The 23,819-nt window shown below is 36.7% G+C and overlaps 1 protein-coding gene across 1 annotated transcript in view; it reads right to left on the bottom strand.

The window, feature by feature from the left end:
• The window catches only part of LOC149542938 (Peroxisomal membrane 22 kDa (Mpv17/PMP22) family protein), a 92,621-nt gene that overhangs the window by 34,986 nt on the left and 33,816 nt on the right, over positions 1-23,819 (bottom strand). The gene's annotated exons all lie outside the window — the stretch shown is intronic.

The following is a 23,819-nucleotide window of genomic DNA, read 5'->3' on the forward strand; positions in this document are numbered from 1 at the left end:
GTATAAGGGCTAAGTTTGAGAAGCTCTTGGCAATTGTGCTGAAGTATACAATTGGCCAACATCTCCTACTATATTTACTATAGCTAAGGAGAATAAGTTTGATTATCATATCCTCTTTATTAAATAACTGGCTGAGGGTTGGTGAAATTGTGAGAACCAATTCTGAAGTATTGTTGTTGTTGTATAGCAATTAGTCGGATTCTTCCTATTATCTGATCTGTGTCTAAAGAGGTGCACGTGAAGGGAGGATTGTACGACGTCTGAAGAGCGATTGGAGGGATGAAGCTGCTATTGATTGTTACACCATTGAAGGGATCCATTTTGTGAAATTGAGAGCTGCTGAATGCAAACTGGGAGGCAGCATTTCATTTGAAGGAGTTAGCATTTTGCATATATCCGTTATTCTGAATTTGTATATGTTTTTAAGAGGCTACCGATTCAGTCTATGGCAGCAGTTGAACATTTTCAAGGTTGTTCTTGCTTGTGAAGAGGTCTGTGTACAGTCACAAGGGCTTGTGTTCCAATATAGAAGGTCTGCAATTTGCATTAAGAAGCCATGTCACCTGCTGGAAGTATACGCACCAGCTAAGGAAGGTTGTGATCAGTTTTGTGGGCCATACATGCATCATGTTTGGCTATCATGGCTACTAAATCTATTACTATTATGAGCTGCAAGCAGAAGACGTGTTATTATGCCCATCGTGAGTGTTGTAGGGAATGATCTACAATCACTGGAGCATTACTTGCAATTTTTGAATGTCATGGTCAGCAAAATCAGTAGGTTCCAACTGTGATTAAGACAAGTTAATTTATTAAATGTAATTTCAATCTATGTCATATAGTTTGAATGGTATAGTTGACTCTGAAATATCAATATGCAAATAAATTTCATTTATACTACAGTTTGGATAGGCAATGAAGGAATTCAGAATTTTAGTTGAAAAGTTTAACAATTCACTCATGCAAAACACATAAAGATCTGATTTAGTGAGTAGCTGGTTGCATACCTTATTAATTGCTCAAGTATTTAGCATGATATATAGTGATAGCTAGCGTTGCTTCCCAAATCTTTGTTAAAATGACAATCTTCTTATAAGGTAAGGAAGTGGATGTTGGCAAAATAATTTTGTTCAGTTATAGTCAAGACAAGGGTTATTACAGTGGTATCAAAGCAATTTTCTGCTAGCCTGCAACAATTGGGCTCAATTATTATTTTGGTCAGTGTTTACTTCTGAGATTATCAGATTAATTTTGTGATTAGTATAGTGACATAGATGGTGACAGGAGATTCATTCCAACTAGATATTATACTCGCAGAAGAAATACTTCTCTACCTAGGGATGGAGAATTTGAGATACAGGGTATTGTAAAACAATCGGATGATGTAGTTGTTGGCACGAGTTCCCAGGATTATGCGTTTGATGGTGATGTGATGATAGTGGGAATAGAAGCATGCGATGATACAATCATATCTGCATTGGTGGCTACTTCTGCGCCGATTGAGCCATCTATGGAGGAATTTAGCGATATGCATGTTGTTGATGTGTTTTCTAATGATGGCGAACATGATGATTATGAGTTTTCATAATCAACAGATTTGGTTCATTTTTCTGTTGCGGCAGTTAGTATAGTTCCTATGTTCACATATTTTGATGTGGCTACACCTATTGTTGATACAGTTGGCATGAGTGTATATGGTTCGCCTATAGCTACATCTTTTTCAACGATTATTGGCGATGATCAGGATTCCCGTCCAATTTATATTATGTGGGTGGATACAAGGAGAAGAGGATGGATAGATCTTCTATGGAGTTGCCTTCTAGTGACATTCTAACTTCTACATCATTTGCACAAGTTTTGGGTGTGAGGCTGCAGGACATGTGGTTGGTCCTGATGATGCTAGGTTGCAGCTGGTTTAGTGTCTACAGAGATGTCATGCACTTCTTCATTTGGGATCAAAGTGGAGGTTGGAGTTCACTGTATTGCCGGATTGCTTGAGGACAAGCAATCTCGGGGAGGGAGGACTGTAATGTCCCCATTTTTCCCAACATTGGAGTTTCGGGGATTAGCTTATTATTGTGATCCTTGTAGGCTAATTTTTGTGGATAGAGGGTCTTCCATGGCAGTGGCTTGGCTTGGGAGGGTCTTATCTTCTCCACATTTAAATAAGCTACAAGTTGGTCTCCGTTTGGCTCAGATCGGACTTCGTTTGGGCTTGGTTTTGTGTACTTACTATTTGTGGTAAGTTGGTGTTGATCGAGATGGACCCTTTCTATTTTGGAAAAGTGCAATTGGTCACATGGAGATATAAAAGGTATGACTCCTATTTCAGATGGCATATTTGAATGAGTATTTTGCGAGTTATTATATTTTTAGTGGCCAGATTATTATTAGATGGCTTATTATAAAGTTATAATTTAACTTTATAATTGCACTCAAGTTGAGAGTTGAGTTATCATTGGAAAGTGTCACTTATTAATTAGTTAAGACAAGTCAAGTGAGAGAATTTAAAGGAAGCTTCTAATTAATGTTGTGTTGTGAAGCTTCTTGAGTGAAGTTAAATTTTGGCAACAAAAAGGAATTTGAAGGTTATAAATACAAGCCCATTTGTTGAGAAAAGCACACTTGAATATATATTTGCTTGTGTTGCCTTTGTGGCTTTTCCTGAGTCTAAATTGTGTGTCTTTGCTGAAGTATAAGGGTTAAGTCTGAGTAGTTCTTGGCAATTGTGCTCAAGTATACAATTGGCCAAGATCTCCTACTGTATTTACTGTAGCTAAGGAGAATAAGTTTGATAATCATATCCTCTTTATTAAATAACTGCCTGAGGGTTGGTGAAATTCTAAGAACCAATTCTAAAGTATTGTTGTTGTTGTATAGCAATTAGTCGGATTCTTCCTACTATCTAATCTGTGTCTAAAGAGGTGCACGTGAAGGGAGGATTGTACGAAGTCTAAAGAGAGATTGGAGGGGTGAAGCTGCTATTGATTGTTACACCATTGAAGGGAGCCGCATTGTGAAACTGAGAGCTGTTGAATGCAAACTAAGAAGCAGCATTTCATTTGAAGGAGGCAGTGTTTTGCATATATCTGTTATTCTGAATTTGTATATGTTTTTAAGAGGTTGCTGATTCAGTCTATGGCAGCGGTTGAATTTTTCAAGGTTGTTCTTGCTTGTGAAGAGGTCTGTGTACAGTCACAAGGGCCTGTGTTCCAATATAGGAGGTCTGCAATTTGCATTAAGAAGCCACGTCACCTACTAGAAGTCTATGCACCAGCTAAGGAAGGTTGTGATCAGTTTGTGGGCCATACATGTATCATGTTTGGCTATCGTGGCTACTAAATCTGTTACTGTTATGAGCTGCAAGTAGAAGACATGTTTATTTGCCCATCGTGAGTGTTGTAGGGAATGATTTGCGATCACTGGAGCATTACTTGCAATTTTTGAATGTCATGGTCAGCAAAATCACCAGGTTCCAACTGTGATTAAGACAAGTTAATTTATTGAATGTAATTTCCATCTATGTCATCTAGTTTGAAAGGTATGGTTGACTCTATAATATCAGTATGCAAATAAATTTCATTTATATTACAGTTTGGATAGGTAATGATGGAATTCAGAATTTTAGTTGAAAACTTTAACAATTCGCTCATGCAAAACACATTAAGATCTGATTTAGTAGCTGGTTGCATACCTTATTAATTGCTCAAGTATTTAGCATGATATACAGTAATAGCTAACGTTGCTTGCCAAATGCTTGTTAAAATGACAATCTTCTGATAAGGTAAGGAAGTGGATGTTGGCAAAATAAATTTGTTCAGTTATAGCCGGGACAAGGGTTACTACAGCTCTCCTATATGCGATTTTGAAATTGGAATTTGGAGAAATTCAGAGTATTTGATAATAGAAGCTTTCATCTTATTTAAAGGAAATTTGCAAAATCCATGGCATATCTTTGAACAAGTGTACTACGATAATCCAAAATATGCAACAAAGTATTGAAGACTTGAAAACTTCAACTTACTTGGAGATAAAAGAGCTAGATGTGGAGGATTGATAGGTTTAAAAGAATGTTTCTCCTCCAATTTCAAAATTCCAACAACTCCCTTGATGTTTTCAATACTTGCAAATGATGGCTTTGAATGATCAATGCATGAGGCGTTTTTTGTATGTAAATGCCCAAAAACGTGATCTCAATCCCTCAAATGCAAAACATTTTTAGAAATCACCATGTATTTGGATGTTTTTGGGAAAAACATAGTTTCCAAATGCAAGAATATGAAACATTTTTGGATAAAGAATGGTAAAAACGTAATCTCCAAATGCATTTATATGCATCAAATCTCAAAAAAGCCCCTTGATGAATTTTGTGGGTTGGAAAGAAGAAATCTGGGCATTTTTTGGCAAAAATGTGCCCTCTTTTTGCATTATTATGAGTCGCTTTTGGCCTCAAGAATCAAAATCATGGTCTTGAAAAGCATTTAAATGTATCAAGATTCAAAAACGCATTCTATCAGAGAGTTTGCATATTCAAAATGCATGTATTTGAAGGTCAAGAAGACAAATCGCACTCTCCAGGCCCTTTTGCAAGCATGTAAATGGAGTCAAGAGGCAAATCACACTCTATTGGGGCCTTTACATGTTTTAAAATAGATGCATTCTTTGGAAAGAAGGGAAATCGCATTCTCCATGTGTTATTACATGTTTTAAAATGCACACATATAACAAACAATGCAAATTGGACTCTCCAGGGTCCATTACATATTTTTAAAACCATGTGATATGAATAAGTATGCAAATTGCACTCTCCATCCTCCATTAAATATTTTTAAAATATGCATTGAACAATTTTGGCCTTGGAAGGAAAAATTGTGGACTCTAAATGCATTTACATGTAACAATTTAACATGTAAAGACCATTTTCATGCAAATCGCACTCTTGGAGTTCTATTACATGTTCTAAAAAGTTGGCTTTTAATTGTTTTAAGTATTTTGAAATTGCCTTTCTAGTGCAAATCGTACTCTCTCAAGACAATTGCATGTAAACATTTAAATGGGATGAAAGTTTTTTTGCACAACTTAAGTGATCAATTAAGCACATATTTTAATTGATTTTTGAGGAAATATCACTTAATTGGGTCAAAAATAACATTCAAACTGTATAATTAATATATTGTGAGCAAAACAGCCTGTTCATGAGCTTGTTGGGGTTAATCCAACTTCTAAAAGGGCAAAGGCGTTATGAACACCTCCAAAGGATGGTTGGATTAAAATTAATTTTGACAGGGTGGCCAGAGGAAAAAGAGGTGTTTCAAGATGTGGGTGCATGGCAAGAGACCATAAGGGCAACATACTCACATTCGCAGCCAAATGCTTGTAGGATGGAACAAACAATACTGCAAAATGTTCGGCAGCCAAGGAGGCTCTAGGCTTGGGATCAAGAATTGGCTGTAAACCAATACATATGGAAGGTGATTCGGAGATCATCATAAATGGCATTAAGAGAGGAAAGATGGAGGCATGATACCTGGATCAAAATATACAGTAAATCAAGGAATTGCTTCCAATTTTCAATGATTTTAAGGTTCCACATTCATTTCGGGAAGCAAACAGAGTGGTGGATTTGCTAGCCAATTTAGGTGCCAATTCAACATTGGGTCCACAAAATAAAAATTTTGATGACTTTCGTCACCTTGGATTTGAATAAAGAGAGCACTGTTGTTCGACCTTTAGACACAAAATTCACTCAAGATAATTAAAACTGGAAGTTTTAAGGGAAAGGCATTATGAGTCCGACTTCACATGATATTAATCATTTCACAATAAGTAGAGATTTCCTTGCTACCGATGTATCCCTCATGTATGTCAAATGGAGTGTTGGCTCGCTATGGTACTTCGTTCCAGAGAATTCCGAGGCAGATATATTCATGTTGAAGGCAGGGCAAGCTCATTTGTTTTTTCACTGAGACAAAAATGGAGGCGAACTTTGCTCTCGGCTCGGACTCTCAAATTCAGACCTATGAAGGCCAAATTTCCACTCGGCATCTAAAACATATTTTTCTTTTTGACGACCTGATCTTTTTGAAGGGCATTCAGCAGATGCTAGGGCTAGAATATTTGGAGGCATTTTGGAAGAGGAGATATGATTTGGATGTGGCATCATTGGTTTGTTGCGCTTACGTTGATGGTGGGGGAATTGAAAGAAGAGGTCTGCCAAGTGGTGGCTGCATGTGTAGAAAGGCAGTGGCTTCTAGGGTTAGAGGATATAATTGAGAGAGTTGTTATGAGTGTTGGAATTGAGATGGGTTCTGAGCCTTGGCGGCTAATTGGTGGAGGGGACTCTTCTATTCAACCACCAGTGGTGTGGCTTTCCTCAACTCCGCAAGGTGTTCACATCCCCAAAGCAGAACAAGGGTGGAAATTGATAGTGGAATTCCTGACTGAGCACGTTTGGGTGCCGAAGGGGCATGAACGAGGCTTTATGAAGCCCACGCCAAGGAAGAGCACGCTTACACCTAGACAACAAATTTGCCACCAGATTGCGAAGAAATGCCACCTTAAGGGGGGTGCGGCCACAACACAGGGTGTTTGGGTTGATGCATCTTTGATAGGCAATGAGGGGAAGGGCAGTGGAAAGCGTCATCAAGGGAGAATTTCAGTGATGGATGACCACTAAACTCCAACTTTTGCTCATGAGGAAGTGGCACAGTGGTTTAAGAAATAGCAGACGACAATGATGGTGGTGGCTCCTTTTTGTTTGTTCGACTGGTACAATGTTTGGGCTGAGTGGGTTATCTTTGTCAGAGTGTTAATACTCTGAATTTTGTTTGTCTAAAGGCATATGTATGGGCAAGGAAAGGGTAGCATAGGCTGAAAGGCTTCTAGCCATACCATAACAATGTATCTCTCTTTATCAATATAATACAAATATTACCTATCAAAAAAAAATATCGTGAGCAAATATTATTCAAAAAGCAACATTTAACCTAGATGTTTGAAATAAAACATAAAGTAACTCAAAAATAATTCAAACTCTATAGTTAATAAAGTCACTTAAGTGAAAAATTAAAAAGCAACTCAACATGAAAGTACAACATAAAGTGCTCTACAGTCACTTTAAGTGATGAAGTAACTTAATAACATAACATAAAGTGAAATTATGTTATATTTTTCAAAAAATGAATGTCAACATTAAAATATGATATGATATTTTAAATATGCAATTGCTTCTGGAGAGTCGACCTTTTGGGCACTTAAATGATCATATCTTTTGATTGCCAAGTCCGATTAAGCCCTAAGATATACCGAATCAAAGGGAAAACCAAAAGCAAGGGATTGACCAAAAGCAAACAAACAAACACTCAAAAATGCGAAAAATGACATTGAAGGCTTCAACAATCAAACATAGGCTTAATAAAAAGAAAAACGGAAAGGACTTGACAAAAACCTTCAGTAAAAATATTCATTATAGGAATTGGGGTCGATTGATTGATCAATGTTAGCCAATTAAATAATGAACTAATCTCAAAAAAATGTGAAACTATGTTGAAAAAGTTTTGTACTGTTACCTACATTTTGTGGTGACAAAATGCAAGACAATAGAACTCACACTTCTCTTGCTATGGATGTCTTTTTCTTCTCTTTTTTGCTGGGTGATTACTGTTGATGTAAATGTAGAAACAAACTTTGCAATTGGAGCAACATTTGCACAACTAGAGCCCCAGGAATTGGACCGTCCAGTTTTCTTCGCCAATTGGCTGTTATTTGTAATGAACCCTGCTAGTTTAACTTCAATCCAACCTGAGTCTAACTGAGCTTTGATTTGTTTTGGAAAGTTTTGTATTTTTTTGTGTTTTTGAGAATATATGGTTTTTTTTTGGAACTTTTAACAATAATGGATAGTTCATGTAATGTTATCTAAATACTTGCAAGTCACAACAGAGGCTGCCTTTTTTTCATTGATAGATAACTAAGCATAACAATTGCTAATACAATAATTTAATGGGAATTGCAGCTAACAAGAAACTGTTAAGGAATATGAGATTGTAGATAGAGATAGACTTGTTCTAGATTCAATTCAATTTGTATATACTAACGGATTCTTCTTCTTCAATCTGCAGGTTGATGAGAATACCTTTACAGATTTATTTATGTCACTTATATTCTATTTCTGAATATTGTGAGTATTCAGAATGATATAGTATTGGCTGAAGGAGATTTGTTGTTGAATATATACGTATGTACAGAACAAATGCAGATAGGAGATTGCTGCTTTAATTGATGTCCTTTCTGATTTATTTTCCCACCATATATATGTTGGTGAAAGAACATGAAAATGGAAGGGCATGACCTTACATGGTGATGCCCCTTAACATTAGTTAACAAACATAATCACTTTGTTACGATGACAATAGTATGTCACAAGTCTCACGGCAATATAAGGCCCAATTACATTACTAAGTCACCATCGGTGCCTTCTCAATACAACTGCAGATTGTGCATGATAGAGAGCATAGAGTGCAAACAGAATAGTAAATCAGATTCATCATTAATGTATGATAAAGCATGAACACTGAGTATAACATATTATATGTATGTGAATGTATGTCTGTGTGTCTATGTGTGTAAATGTATGTATAATATGATTTTCTTATAGTCATATTGTGATTAATTGAGAGCATCAATTTGACCGATGCTATAATTCTAACACTCCCTCTTAGCAAGGGAGAATATAATCAATTTAACAATCTCAATAACTCATATGGAGTTAGCATCAAAATGCTTATCCACAATTCTATCCCATTAAGAATATAGATTATTTGATTTCCAACACATTCTAGGACAAAAGTTAAAACATAGTCTATCAGATAGTCACCCTTGATCTCAGGTAACAAGAATGATGAACTACGACTCACTTCTGGACTATGTAGTCTACCATGATTTACATATGGTCATGATTTCCGGCATAGTCTAGGACAGCAAGTTAATGTAATCTATCATGACAATGGATCAAGAACTCAAGAAATAAACAACACAAGTAGCATCATGAATTCCAGCTCATTCTGGGACAACTTAATGAAGTCAATCATGATGCTTTTGTTATCATAATTATCGGCGCATTCCAGGGCAACAACTTAATAAAGTCATATGATAACAGGTCAATCTATTGTTAAGATTGTCACCTTACAATAGAGACCTTACATCCAAAAGAAAGATTGTCACCTTTCATAAAATAATACCATAGTAACACAGGGATGCATCCCCCCCCTTTTTGCCCCACATCCCGGAGACGAGGATGCATCGAGGACTTGAAGACTCCATTCTCCCGTCCCCAGTGGCACCACCAGAGATCGCCACCTCCGTCGCGGATGGGGAGACGTCCCAGTGTTGACTATTTGTGTTCATTGTTCGATGTTCCAATTCAATGCAATGTTCAAGTATTTACTCTTTTACATCTTTATATCTTATATTGCTATACATCTTTTCATAACTAGCACTTTAACTACCATATGTTTAGAATATACAACTCCTTCCATCCCCTACCACCATCCCCAAATTAAGGCCCCTTTGTCCCCCTATCCTGGAAACTTTTCCCCCTGTTTCTCCATCCCCCCTCCCCCAGGGCAGTGTAACTATGAATAATACACATGTGCACAACATTAATAACAACAATTAATATATATACATATATATATAAACAAAATTGAGATTTAGCCTAGAGAGTTTACATTTACATCTTAACCATACCAAATTTACCTCTGAAATATTCCAACTTTAATTTCGCAAGAGGTTTGGTAAATATATTGGTTGTCTGCTCTTCAGTGCTGATATATACCAACTTGATAACATTTATGTCCACCACATCTATGATATAATGATAGGGAATTTCTATGTGCTTGGACTTGTTATAGAAGACTGGACTTATAGAGAGTTTAATGCACCTATGATTATCACAATGTATTATTGTGGGATTCAAGGGCTTCCCAAATAGTTCAACCAATAACTTTTGTAACCACGCTACTTCTCGAGCTCCCTTAGATGTTGTTATGTATTCTGCTTTAGTAGAACTCTGAGCAACTGCAGATTGCTTCCTACTAAAACAAGATACAATAGCAAATTGAAGACTAAAACAACATCCTATAGTGCTCTTTCGATCGATAGAACTGTCGGCCCTGTTTGAATCTGAATATCCTTGAAGTTGTAGCTCAACATGGTCATATTTTAGACCAAGTCCAATAGTGCCTCGTGTGTATCTCAATATGTAATTGGCTGCTATAAGATGAATCCTCTTAGGTTTACACGTAAATTGACTTAATGTATTTGTAGCATAACAAATATCAGGTCGAGTATTCACCAAGTACATTAGAGATCTAATTATCTGTCTGTAGTATGTAGGATCCGTGACTTCATATTCAGATGCTTCATTTTTTAGCTTATGAAGATTTGTCTCCATTGGTGTGGACAATGATTTACAATTCATTATGCCAAATTTGTTTAGCATGTTAATAGTATACTTGCCTTGGTTCAGGAAGATATAGTCTTCTTTTTGACATACTTCTAATCCCAAAAAGTAGTGTAAGAGACCTAAATCTTTCATTTTAGATTCAGATGTAAGATCTTGTTTTCATTTAGCTATAAGGTGATCTTCATCTATTATTAGAAGATCATCAACATAGAGAACAAGTATTAGTATGTCACCCTTTGATTCTTTGAAATATATATTAGGATCAACTTCATTTCTTGAGTACCCTAGTTTGATAAGGTGTCTGCCTATTCTCTCATACCTATCATGAAGTAATTGGAAAATATTTGCTTGTTATTAACAAAGATCGAGAGGTCATTATATACAAAAGAATGGAATGATGTTTCCTTAAGAAACGATTGTAAAAAATAGAAACATTCTATTCTAGCTAAAAGAAAGCTAAAAAAGCTACAACCAACTAAAGCTAACTAAATATATACAATAAATTACCATTAACTAATAATAGACGATTATCTATTATCATAATACCCTCCTTTAATGGTTAATCTATCTATAACACCAAGTTGTCCTTGGAATTTGACAAACTTATCAGGACCAAGAGGCTTGGTGAGAATGTCTGCAATCTGACCTGTGGTAGGAACGTACTGCAAATCTTTTGTCCTGTCTTCAACCACCTATCATATGTAGTGACAATGAACATCCACATGCTTGGTTCGTTCATGGAAGACTGAATTTCGAGCTAACTTGATAACGCCTTCATTATCAACAAACAGAGTAGTCGGTCCTGCCAGTGACATCTACATATCCCCAAGCATCCGACAAAGCCAAACAGCTTCACATCCTACCTTAACAGTCCCTCTATATTCAGCCTATGTAGAAGAAAGAGAAATTGCCTGCTGCTTCTTACTGGTCCATGTGACTGCATCGGATCCCAAACTAAACACATATCCAGAAATTGACTTTTTATCATCAATAGAGCTTGCCCAATCTAAATCTGTGAACCCATTAAGTTTAGGATGAGAGCTTCAAGAGTACAGAAGTCCATAACCTGAAGTGCCCTTCACATAACAAAGCACACGCTTTGCAGTCATCCAATAATCAGCCTTAGTTATAAAACGTGAGATATAGCTGACTGCAAAGTTGATATCAGGCCTAGTAGCATAGAGGTAGATGAGGCTGCCTACTAGTTGCCTCTATGTAGTATCATTAACGAAAGTAGAATTAGACTTTGTAAATAACTTGAGACCTTTCTCCATAGGTGTATATGCAGGCTTGCAATCCTGCATACGAAATTTGTCTAACAAATCCTTGGCATATTTAGACTGAGAGATGAATATACCAGAAGACTGTTGCCAAACCTCAACACCTAGGCAATAATGCATAAGCCCAAGGTCAGTCATATCAAAAGACTACAATAAATCATGTTTGATTCCCTCAATCAAAGATGTTGAACTGCCAGTGATGATCAAATCATCCACATAAATAACCAAAAGGATGATGTCATTGTTAGTGGTCTTGATGTACAAATTTGAGTCTAAAGAACTCCTCCGGAAGCCTTGATCACTGAGGTACTTATCAATTTTTATGTACCATGCCTAAGGAGCCTGCTTCAAGCCATAGAGAGTTTTTGCCAATCTGAGAAGCTGATGGTCTTTACCAGCAACCTTGAAACTAGGAGGCTATGTCATGTAGACCTCTTCATGGAGATCACCATTCAAGAAAGCACTCTTGATGTCCATCTGATGGACCTTCTAGCCAAACTGTGATGTCATGGCTAGGAGTAATCTTATGGTACTCATTTTTGCAATAGGAGCAAAGGCCTCCTCATAATCAATGCCCTGACGCTAAGAAAAGCCCTTCGCAACTAAACGAGCGTTGTACTTATCCAAACTACTATCCAATTTGTATTTGATTTTGTAAACCCATTCACAGCCAATGGGTTTCTTACCTAATGGAAGATCAAAAAGGACCTAGGAGGTATTCTTCAGCAAGCTCTGGTGTTTAGATGTCATGGCCTATTCCCATTCTGGAATTCCTTTAGCTTCAGAATATATTTGAGGTTCAAATACGCTGTGAATGTTGGTCATTAAAGCAAAGTTGACAGAATCTGTAGGTTTGCTCTTTTTTCAAACAGTTCTCCCATCAATGAGCTCATCATCACGAAGATCAACAAGTGTCTTAGCCCACCACTTAGGCCAAAGAGGAGAATGACCAACATTAGTATCAGGAGATGCTTGGTGATCAAGTTCCTCATCAGAAGAATTTGGATCAAACTCAAGTGAAGCATCAACAAATCGAGGTGATCCTGCAGGAGAAGCTAGAGGTGTCCATACAGGGATCACTGGTATAATTGGAGCTACAGGAGCTTCTAGAGCCCTCCCATCAAGTGGACCTAATGGAAGCCTAACTCCCAAATCATGAGCCTTCATAAGCTGGTCTGTTGAATCAGGAATAGGAGAAACAGGCATGAAAGGTCCAAGATGCTCATCAAAAACTACATCACAACTGTAGATGAGACAAGATGTCTCAACATCGATCAAGCGGTGGGCTTTGTGTGGACTACTGTATCTAGCAAGCATGAGTTTCTGACTCTTGGCATCCAACTTGGTGTGTGATGCATCAAGGATCCAAACAAAAGCAAGGAAGCCAAAAACCTTAACGTGACTGATTTTGCGCTTGTGACCTGACCAAGCCTCTTCCGGAGTTTTACCTTTGACTACCATTGTGGGTGACCGGTTCAAAAGATAAACTACAGTGTTGACTTCTTCTGCCCAAAACTTCTTCAGACGTCTGTGTTTGAGCATGAATCGAGCCATCTCGATGATTTTTTTGTTTCATCATTCAACTACATTGTTTTGTTGTGGTGTGTGGGAGTGTTGTTTAACTAGCGTTTGATGTCATGAGTATCCAAGAAGCTAGAGAAAACATTCGAACGAAATTCCCCCCCATTGTCTAATCTAAGAGTAATAATAGATTTCCCAGACTCTTTCAACTAAAGGTTTAGACTTTTGAAATACAAGAAATGCATCTGAATTTTTTTTAAGGAAATGCACTTGCATTTTTCTATTGAAATCATCAACAAACAACAAATAAATACCTAGACCTAAGAACAAAAGGAGTGGCCATAGGGCCGCAAATATCGGTATGAACAAGCTGAAGTACCTGAGAAGCTGGCCATGAATCGCCACTTGTGAAAGGTGTACAATGTTGCTTCCCAACCTGGCATGCATCACAAACTCCAAGCTGTTGAGTCTGAATCTCTAGCAATATAAGAATAAGCCCATCCCAAGCAAGCTAAGAGAGATAATGAACATTCAAGTGCCCATATCGCCAATGCCAAAGTGTGCTAACAGAAGACCGCCAAGCAGCCATAGCCAAGTCCCGAGAATCACCAGAATCAGTTAGTCGGAAAAGACAATGATCCTCAAGACCCACTATAACAATAAACTGAGTCGCCCGATGTGAACTGAAGGTGACATCCAAGTGTAGAGAATGTCGCAGTAACTAACTGACTGAGAGTAGATTTAGTTCCATCCCTGGAACATAGTAAACATCAAGGAAAATGAGATTCCTCCTAGGAGATTGAGTCTGAATGTTGCCTTTGCCGACAATAGTGCACTCTTCTCCGCCACCAAAAATAACAAAATCTCTATAAGGTTGGTAGTCAATGAACTAGTCTCTACGATGGGTGAAGTGACGAGAGGCACCTGAATCAATGTACCAGGCAAATGACTTCACATGATCTGCAAGCCTTTTAGCCATATGGGCATAAAAGGCAAATTTTATCTACTCTGTGCCCTCTGTACTGTTCGCTTTGGGCTGCAAACCTTGATTGCTTAGATTGTGTGGCTAAGCATCTTCAACATTCAACCTTCATGTGCCTAAACTTGTGGCAGTAGTTGCATTGAATGTTCTTCTTCTGGGAACCATCCGATGCTGGAGCAAATGACTTCTGTTGAATCTTGCCTTTATCCTTCTGAAAGGATTTAGCAGCGAAGACTTACTCTATGGAGGTGGAGGTGGAGCTGCTATCAAACTGTTGTTTCCACCGATCTTGCTGAAGCAAAAGTGTGCAAAGATCAATGAACTTAAGATCAACACCAGAAGACGTGATGTTGAGAGTTTCGATAAAATGCTCATAGAACTTAGGTAAACACTGAAGAGTGATAACCACAATGTCCTCTTCCTCCATCTTGCGATTGATGGCAAGCAACTGATCATGGATCTCCTGAATCTTATTCAGGTGTGCCTGGAGTGAGGTTGGCTCATCCATGACAATAGAAAATATAGTGTTCTTCAAAAAGAAAGCTTTGCCTTTATCAGAAGTCTCATAAAGACCTTTGAGATGTGTCCAGATCTCGACAGCAGTCTTGTTGGATAGAATCTGAGAGAGTTGATCATCAACAACGGATAATTTGAGAAGCATCACCGCCTCTCACTTATTCAAATCCCAAGTATCCTTATCAGTACTAGTAGCAGTTGGACGCTTCGCAACACCCAGAACAAGTTGATTGGTGTTCCGATATTCAAAATTTACTATGATCCGCTACTTCCTAGTGCCATAATTTTGACCATTGAATTTGGAGTTGTGCTTAAGTAGAATGTTCGTCAAAGATGCCATGGCACATTTTTCAATGAAAAAACATGAAAATCAGAGAAGGCACATTCTTGGAGGCAAAAAAATGGAAGACCCAAAAAATTTGGAGAGTGACCCAAAAGAGAGCTTGAAAACCCCAATAGGAAAATGTTGTCATTTTTTGAATCCGCTAGCTCAAAAATTGAGACACAAGAATCAAGGCATCCAGAAAAATCTAATGACAACCTAGTTGAGTTCTTGAAAAACCCACAAAGAATCTAGAATCAAAAAAAATTCCCGAGCTCAAAAATTAGGGTTTCGAAGAAAACCCTAGTCGGCAGCCATGGAGAAGGAAAATTGCAAATAAAATGGAGTTTGCAGCCAGAGAATGACCGGTTTTGTATTATGAATAAAGACATTTTTGCTGGGACAGCACAAACGATGAAGAATGGACACAAAAAGAACATATTCTTCACCCTAAAATCATGATTTTAGCAAACGCGTGACCTCAAGAGAAACACGTCAATGGATGTCGCCAAAAGAACAAGCCTCAACAATAGCAAACGCGAATTTGCAAACAGAACTCTGGAAACCGGGGATGTCTGAGGACAATTTGGAAGTCAGGGATCTAGACCCAAGAAAAGCGATTTTCCAACGAAAAAAATGCAAGTTGCAGAAGAGATTTTCCTTTTCCCAGCTACAAAACAAACACGATTTTTCAGGCACTTGTTTTTAAAAAACCCAGCCAAAAACTAGGTATTTTTGAAGCAAGTATGTGAGGAATAATTTCAAAAATAATGATCCAAAAATTTCAATTAAGAAATTATTATTTTCAAAAAAAATTCAACCACCCTCTGATACCATATTACAAAGTAATTGGAAAATATTTTCTTGTTATTAACAGCGACCGAGAGGTCATTATATACAAAAGAATGGAACAATGTTTCCTTAGGAAACGCTCGTAAAGAATAGAAACATTCTATTGTAGCTGAAAGAAAGCTAAAAAAGCTATAGCTAACTAAATATATACAATATATTACAATCAACTAATAATAGACTATTATCTATTATCGTAATAATACCATGCCCTAAGTGTTTGTTTAAGGTCATAAAGAGCTTTCTTTAGTTTACATACATGTGTATTCCTGTCATGGATAACAAATCCTTCTAATTGTTCTAGGCATACTTCGTCGTCAATGACAACATTTAGGAATGTTGTCTTTACATCCATCTGATGTATCTTTCATCCTTTGGATGCAGCAATTTCAATGATGGTTCTGACAGATGCATAGCAGGCAATAGGAGCAACTGTTTCTTCATAATCAATTCCAACATTTTGGGAGAATCCTCTGGCCACAAATCTATCTTTATGTTTTTTAATACTACCATCAGGTGCCTGTTTAATTTTAAATAGCCATTTTGAGGAAACATTGGATTTGTCTTTGGGTCTTGGTACAATAACCCAAACATCTTTCTTTAATATGGATTGATATTCCCCAATCATGGCATCTTTCTAGGCTTGAGATTTCAAGGCTTCTTCAACATCTAAGGACTCTGATTGAGTGGACTCATTTATATGAGTGACATAACATGAGTGACTTTTCATTTTCTTATTTTCTTTAAAAATTTCATTAGGAGCCATATTATTTTCTTTTATCATTCTCCTTGCCCATAATGGTCTTTCCTTGTTGAGTGGATTAGAGTCATACTTAGGGTTAGGGGCTGTGGGTCCATTTTCTTCTGTACAACTCTCCCTCTCAATCATAGAACTTTCATCTAATTTTGGGATGAGGTCATCATTTGATTCTTCTATACTTTTAGATTGTTTATATGCAAATCTTCTTCAAACTTAACATCTCTATTGATTTCAATTGTTCTTGACCCTGGAATGTATACTCTATAAGCTTTGGATGATTCATTGTAGCCAGCAAATATGTCTTTCTTTCCCAAGGGCTCCAATTTAGTGCTTTTCTTTTTAGGTATATGAATATATATAGTGATTCCTAAGAATACTTCTTCAAGTATTACATTTTCAAAAAATGAATGAGAGCATATGTTTTGAATGTATACTGCAATATTAGAGGCTTCAGCCCATAATGTTATGTGCAGATTTTGATCGTGCATCATGGCCTTAGCTACTTCAATAATGGTTTGGTTCTTTCTTTTGGCTACTACATTCAGTTGAGGATTATAAGGTACTATATACTCCCTCTTAATGCCAACAGACATGCAGAATTCTTTGAAGTTTTCATAAATATATTCTCCTCCATTTTCAGATCTTAGGATTTTAATTTTCTTCCCAATTTGATTTTCGACTAAGCCTTTGAACTCTTTGAATTTAGATAGAACTTAGGCTAATGCCATTGCCCCAGGAAAGGGAAGGTGGTGTCGTGTTGTCTCCAACAAATCTATGGGACCCCTTTAACTCTTTTAGTTTCAGGAAATAGATCTGGGTTTTCCTAGAATAATCATCGACAAAGATGATATAATACAAGTATCCTCCTAGGGAGGGTACTAACATTGGTCCACATAAATCAGTAAGGAAGAGTTCAAGTACAATCGTTGATTTATGTAGATATCAGAGCATGTTTGAGGGATGATCCAAATCAGATTTATTAAATCAATACTCTCATAAATTCTTAGATCCTATAGCTACCAAAAAGGTGAATGGAATGAGACGATGATAGACTCGAAGGTGACTCAAATTTAGTAGAATGGAAATTATAAATAATGTTAACCTTAAAAAAGCACAATCTAAAACAAATTATCGAAAAATATGAGCAACCATCTTCTCAACCCAAGGAGAATGATGAACTAAGTAAATGGGAAAAAGATAACACTAAAGCCATGAAGTTACATGTAGACGGAGTTAAGGATCACATACTACCCATCAGTACAAAACTAGACTCAGCATATGACATGTTCAAAGCACTTGAAGAGATGTTTGAGATAAATAACACCTGTAGAATTCTCACCATAAAAGACCAACTCTCCAACATAAAGATGAATAAAGGAGAGTCCATCTCTTCATATTTTATGAGAATAATAGAGCTTAGAAACCAACTTGCTACAATTGGTCACATCTTTGATGACAAAGAATTAACCATGATAGTTCTAAAAGGACTTCCAACATCATGGAAAATTTTTAGACAAGGAGTATGTTCTCAAGCCAAGCTTCCTAGATTAGATCGACTTAAAGCTGACTGTATACAAGAAGATCACATGTTAATATCTCATGGAACTAGTGTTACTTCTACTAAAAATGATATTCAAATTCTTACAACTCAAGTTGATAAATGGAAGAAGAAACCAAAATTCAAAGGAAAAAGAAAGCATATTAATGAAGGTTGCTCCCCTTGATACCACAAACACACAACAGAAATATAGAATGATAGAATTTTCGCAAGAACAGAAATGGGCTTTTTATTATCTTCACAAATATAGAATTATAGATTTTTACAAATGCAATATGCAAAGCCACATTGGCACTTTCTTCATAATATGGAGCCACAAACTACCACCTAGAACTACCTTAAACAACCTCCGTGCCTTTCTTATATAACCAATTTTCCACCACCTAGGGAAGGCTCTAGACATTTAGCCCTAACCCTTGAGGCCAGCTGACCCCCAAATAATTATTATTTTCATATTTATTACATAAGGTCGGCTCAAACTATATTTTTAAGTAGCCCAACTTCCGGAGGCCATAACTTTCAAATCGTAGCTTCGATTTGCAACTATAAGTACTTCTCGGAAATGGCAGCTCTTGCTCACGTAATTGTCGTTTGCCACAGTTTGACCTCGCTTTGGAATCTCTAAGGCCTTAAAAATTGAGTGCAAAATTTTCAAAAACAAAAACCTCAATAACTTTTGCAATACTTATAGTATGACAATGCAGCTCCACTTGCAAGTTGAAGTAACTATGATGAACATCCATGTGTGAAATCAGAACCAGAAATATTTTTGGGTGATGCAAGATTGCCCTTACACTTAGGATGCTCCCGCATCACATATAGAATATTCTAAAATGCAATGCTTTAGATGTGACAACTATAGCCACATTACAACAAAATGCCCTGATAGATTAAAACATAAAGTGTCCTTCGCCAAAGCCAACAAATCTACTACAGATTCAGAGAAATGTGCTTTCTATTCCGCTCTATCCAATGAAGTCTCAAATAGATCAAATACTTGGGTAATTGACAGTGGACCATCCCGACACATTACTAGTTTCAAAGAACAATTAGATTTTATTAAAGAAGGCTGTGACGATGAAGTAACTATTGGAGACGATACTAGCTATCCAATAAAAGGAATTTGCACATGTACTTTCAATCTTAAATCTGGAATCACACTTGAACTTACTGAAGTTCTATACATACCTAGCATAAAGAGAAATTTGGTCACAATATCGGCACTTGAAGATGAAGGATACAAAGTCACATTTATGGAAGGAAAAGTCTTAGCCTGGCCTAAGAACTCAAACATTAAAAAAGCTCATAAAATTGGAACAAGACATGGATGCCTATACAAACTAAACATATGTTCACTTGCAGCTCTAATACATGAATCTATCAAAGATAATGAAATTTGGCATAGGAGATTAGGGCATTTCCATTTTTGAGGTTTACCTTGTTTAGAAAAGATGGTAGCAGGAGTAGCTACACTCAACCATAATTATGAAGGAACTTGTAATGGTTGTGCTTTAGGAAAGAATATTAAAACCACCTTCCACATCATTTAAGGCAAATCCAAAGATGTATTAGAGCTTGTTCATTCTGGTTTATGTGGACCAATGTCTATCCCCTCCTAAGGAGGATACTTGTACTACATTATCTTTGTTGATGAATAGTCCACAAAGACATGGATTTAATTCCTAAAATGTAAAGAATCAAAAGAGATTCTCATAAAGTTTAAAGAATTTAAAGCTATGGTGAAAACATATTAGGAAAGAAAATTAAAACCCTAAGAACAAATAATGGGAGGGAATATACATCAGATATCTTACATAACTTTTGTAAAAATGTTGGGAACAAGAGGGAATTGTCAATTCCTTAGAAACCCCAACAAAATGGGGTAGCAGAAAGGAAAAATAGAACAATAGTTGAAGCCGCTAAAGCAATGATACATGATCAAAACCTAGAAACCTACCTATGGGGTAAAGCCTCCAACATTGTTGTATACATTCAAAATAGATGTGCTCGCTCTCAACTTGATCATAAAACCCCTAAAGAAGCCTTTTCAGGAAAGAAATCTAACCTTAGTCATCTGAGAATATTTGGGTGCCATATCTACATTCATATACCTGAAGAGAAAGGGACTAAACTAGAACCTTCTAAGAAAAGAGGAATCCTTTTAGGATACAATGAAACTTCTAAAGCATATCGCATCTATATCCTTGGCCAAAGACACATTGAATTGAGACGAGATGTAATATTTGATGAAGATACTGTATTTACAAGATCAAAAGATGAAAATGAGTCAAATGATGAAGAACCCCAAGAGGACCCATCTCCTAAGCCTCAGAGGGAGAATCAAATAGAAGAATAAATTTTTAGAACCTATGGCAGAATAGATGTATCTAGAGAAAATAAGAAAAGACCCTTATGGGCCAGAAAGATAATTGAAGAATTTGAAAACACTACAACTCCTTTAGGATCTATAAGAGAAAGAAAAATTCCAAACGTGTTTTCTAGCTATACTGCACTTATGAGTGAACTCTCAAGTTCTAAACCCTAAAATGTAGAAAAAGCTATTAAGTAGCAAACTTGGAAGGACGCCATGACAAAAGAATACAACTCTATCCTTTAAAATGATGTTTGGGATATTGTTCCTAGACCAAAAATAAGTCAGTTGTATTCTCCAAATGGTTATTTAAAATCAAGCATGCAGCATGACGGAACCCAAATTTTCGGTTTCCATTTAAGCAATAATGTTGAAGTTTTGATGAAGCCTTGTCGTGGGCCCACATTAAGTTGGATGTGAACAGAAAGTATGGGAATGTTTTCATTAGATTTGGTTGTATGTGAAGTAGGTGGCACAATAGTAAGCATGCTCAAGCTTTGATGCAAGTATCTAACAGGAAACTAAGAGTGGAGAAGCCCATGAAGAATGGATAAGCTTTAAAAAATGATGATTCAGCCCATCTATGTTCGCTAGAGGTTAGTTAAGTTGCAAAAGATCTATATTTCAGAACAAGTTCCTCCCTTATCTAGAGGAAGATGTGATAATGACTGTAAGATGGCTTGTGCAAATTCAACTATAAGTCTATTCTTTTCAAGCATAGTATAAAGGTTGAGTCAACATCCAAAAGAAAATAGGTTTCACAGCGGTTGACATGATGACTACAAATCAGGGGGGCAAGGTAGTAAGTGGTTTGAAGAATTGCGTATTGGAGACATTTCTACGAAAAGTGGTCGTGGAAAGCACACCACACGGAATGTAACATTGCTTCCACTGCCACTGGAGGTTATCATACTGACACACCTGGATTCAACCAGCCTAGTCTCCTAAAAGTTACAAAATATTCACTAGCTTGGATGTTCCCTAAGATCAGGCAAATGTTATTAGGTGATTCTGGTAGATGTCTCTTCAATGATTGTTTACATATTGGTGAGAAAGGTTATGCAGTAAAGGCTGATTGGGAAAGATATCCTTACTATCTCCAGTTGCTTGATGAGATCAAAATACGGGAAGAGATACAGTTAAGGTTGATTGATACAAAACGAGAAAGTGATGTCAGATACAAGGTACGTGAAATGGGTGTTAAACAAGCAAAACCAAGACTAGAGCCAAAGAAACACCGCCGACCGTCCCGTAAGAGTCTTAAACAATCAATATAGAAGGAAGTTGTAGTAGACAAAGAGAATTTGTGATTTGGATCTAGTATCGAGTGAATCGCCTCAGGATTTCCATATACGAAAGCATTAATCTCTACATGGGAAAGAACAAGCAGTTGTTTGAGATGAGTTGCATGGAATATATTAGAAGATTTCATTCTACGTCCAGGTGTTCCTGTGATTCGCGATTGGGAAATTGAATATTACAACCAGCAGATGCATAGTCAAAATTCATGGTTACAGGCTGCACAAGTTGTGCTTGGAAATGGCAGGTATCCATGGTTTATGGAGGTCAGGACTGATTATTTTCTGAGATGTAATTCATAAATTACATCTACCTGTCTCAACAAGAGATATTCATGGATTACGCAGGTAAGTATATTCATACAAATATATTTTTTGTATTATTTACTCACAATGTTTTGAAATATTTGTGATAGGTTCGTTTGGACAAAGGCATCATCATGGAATCAATGAGGACAAATTTTGCATTTGGTGGAGGGATAAATGCGTACCAACAAGATGAAGCAGCGTCCATCTTTATGGAAATTGAAGAGGAATGTAGAAGATAGTTCTGTCTTCTATGAAGCCACATGCAAACATTCCAGCCGTGCACAAGAGAGAACAAAGATATAATTTAATAACGGCATTTGTTGAAGAAATAAACGATGGGCAATAAGAAATCTCGAATACATCCCTGTCATCTTGTGCAGCTGTTATTTCCACATCAATCATATTACGTATCACGGGAAGGATGAATTCATAATCTAAACTTTGTTCATACTATGTGATGGCATATCCCGCATTATACAAGGAGAATATAGCACACGAGAGTTTGATTATGTCTTGATAAAATCAAAAAATATTACTTCTAACATTGGATTAGTTGATTTGTGAAGGGGTGCGACCTTTCAAGTAAAACCGGCACCCTTTCCATGTTTATAAATATGTGTAAATCCAAACTAAAGAGGGACCAAATTCATTGCTTTTAAAGTGATATTGAAACGATTGTCATTGTAATCTGCAAATCTTCATCAAATACTATTAAAAAATTTCTTCCCAAGGGAAAGATTGGAGTTTTGAACGAAGCAAAGGAGATTCTGATTTCTAAGCATTATTTCCAGTTATTGTATGGAACTTATTGTATTGGATAGAACATCAAGAGATTGAGTGTCTTCAACACGATTTGTTCAATAACAACATAAGTTAGGAATTTTATTTGTTTTAGAGTTGAATTGTACATAACTCGTCCTTTATAGTTGAGTTGTTCATTTGTTTCTGATTTATTAATTTGATAAGTACATTAAATTGTTTGCTGCTATTCAGATTTGATCAATACAAATAGTGTAGGATATCATCTTGTTCTCATTATTTGCATCTATTATGCCCGTGTGATGGTTAAATCATAATAGACTGATCTGAATAAGCTAAAGTGTGACAATTTGTGGCGTCAAATTACTTAAGTTATTAATAAATATCATACCAACAATACTGTAAGGTATGTAAGAAATGTATGTTTGACTCTATCGCCCAATTAGAATTCAGCACTGATCATAAAAGTTGCCCATAAATTTTGAACCCAATGCTGGCATTTCTCTATTCTTTTCCTTTGGCAATCTGATTTCATTTAGTGATTTACCTATCTTTTTCGTTTCAGCAACACATAATATCTTAAATAAAATAATTGAAGTTTGAAGATAAATAATCCAGAACACTTCCTTGATGCTTGCCAATTGAGGAGTTTATTTGATTGCTGTAATCCGCTATAAATCGTCTTGGAATTGAGTTTTGCCATCTAAGATTTAGGTAAACAGGCCTTGGTCCACCGGAACCAAAAGCGTAGAGGATTGGAATCAATCCTGTTAAGTTGGCCAAAATCAGTTAGATACCCAGCATCGAGCAGGCAAGGCTCATAGGTTTC

Source organism: Cupressus sempervirens, chromosome 8 (genome assembly GCF_028749045.1).
Source record: "Cupressus sempervirens isolate cs-2001-9-10 chromosome 8, ASM2874904v1, whole genome shotgun sequence".
In the NCBI taxonomy this organism is placed as follows: domain Eukaryota; kingdom Viridiplantae; phylum Streptophyta; class Pinopsida; order Cupressales; family Cupressaceae; genus Cupressus; species Cupressus sempervirens.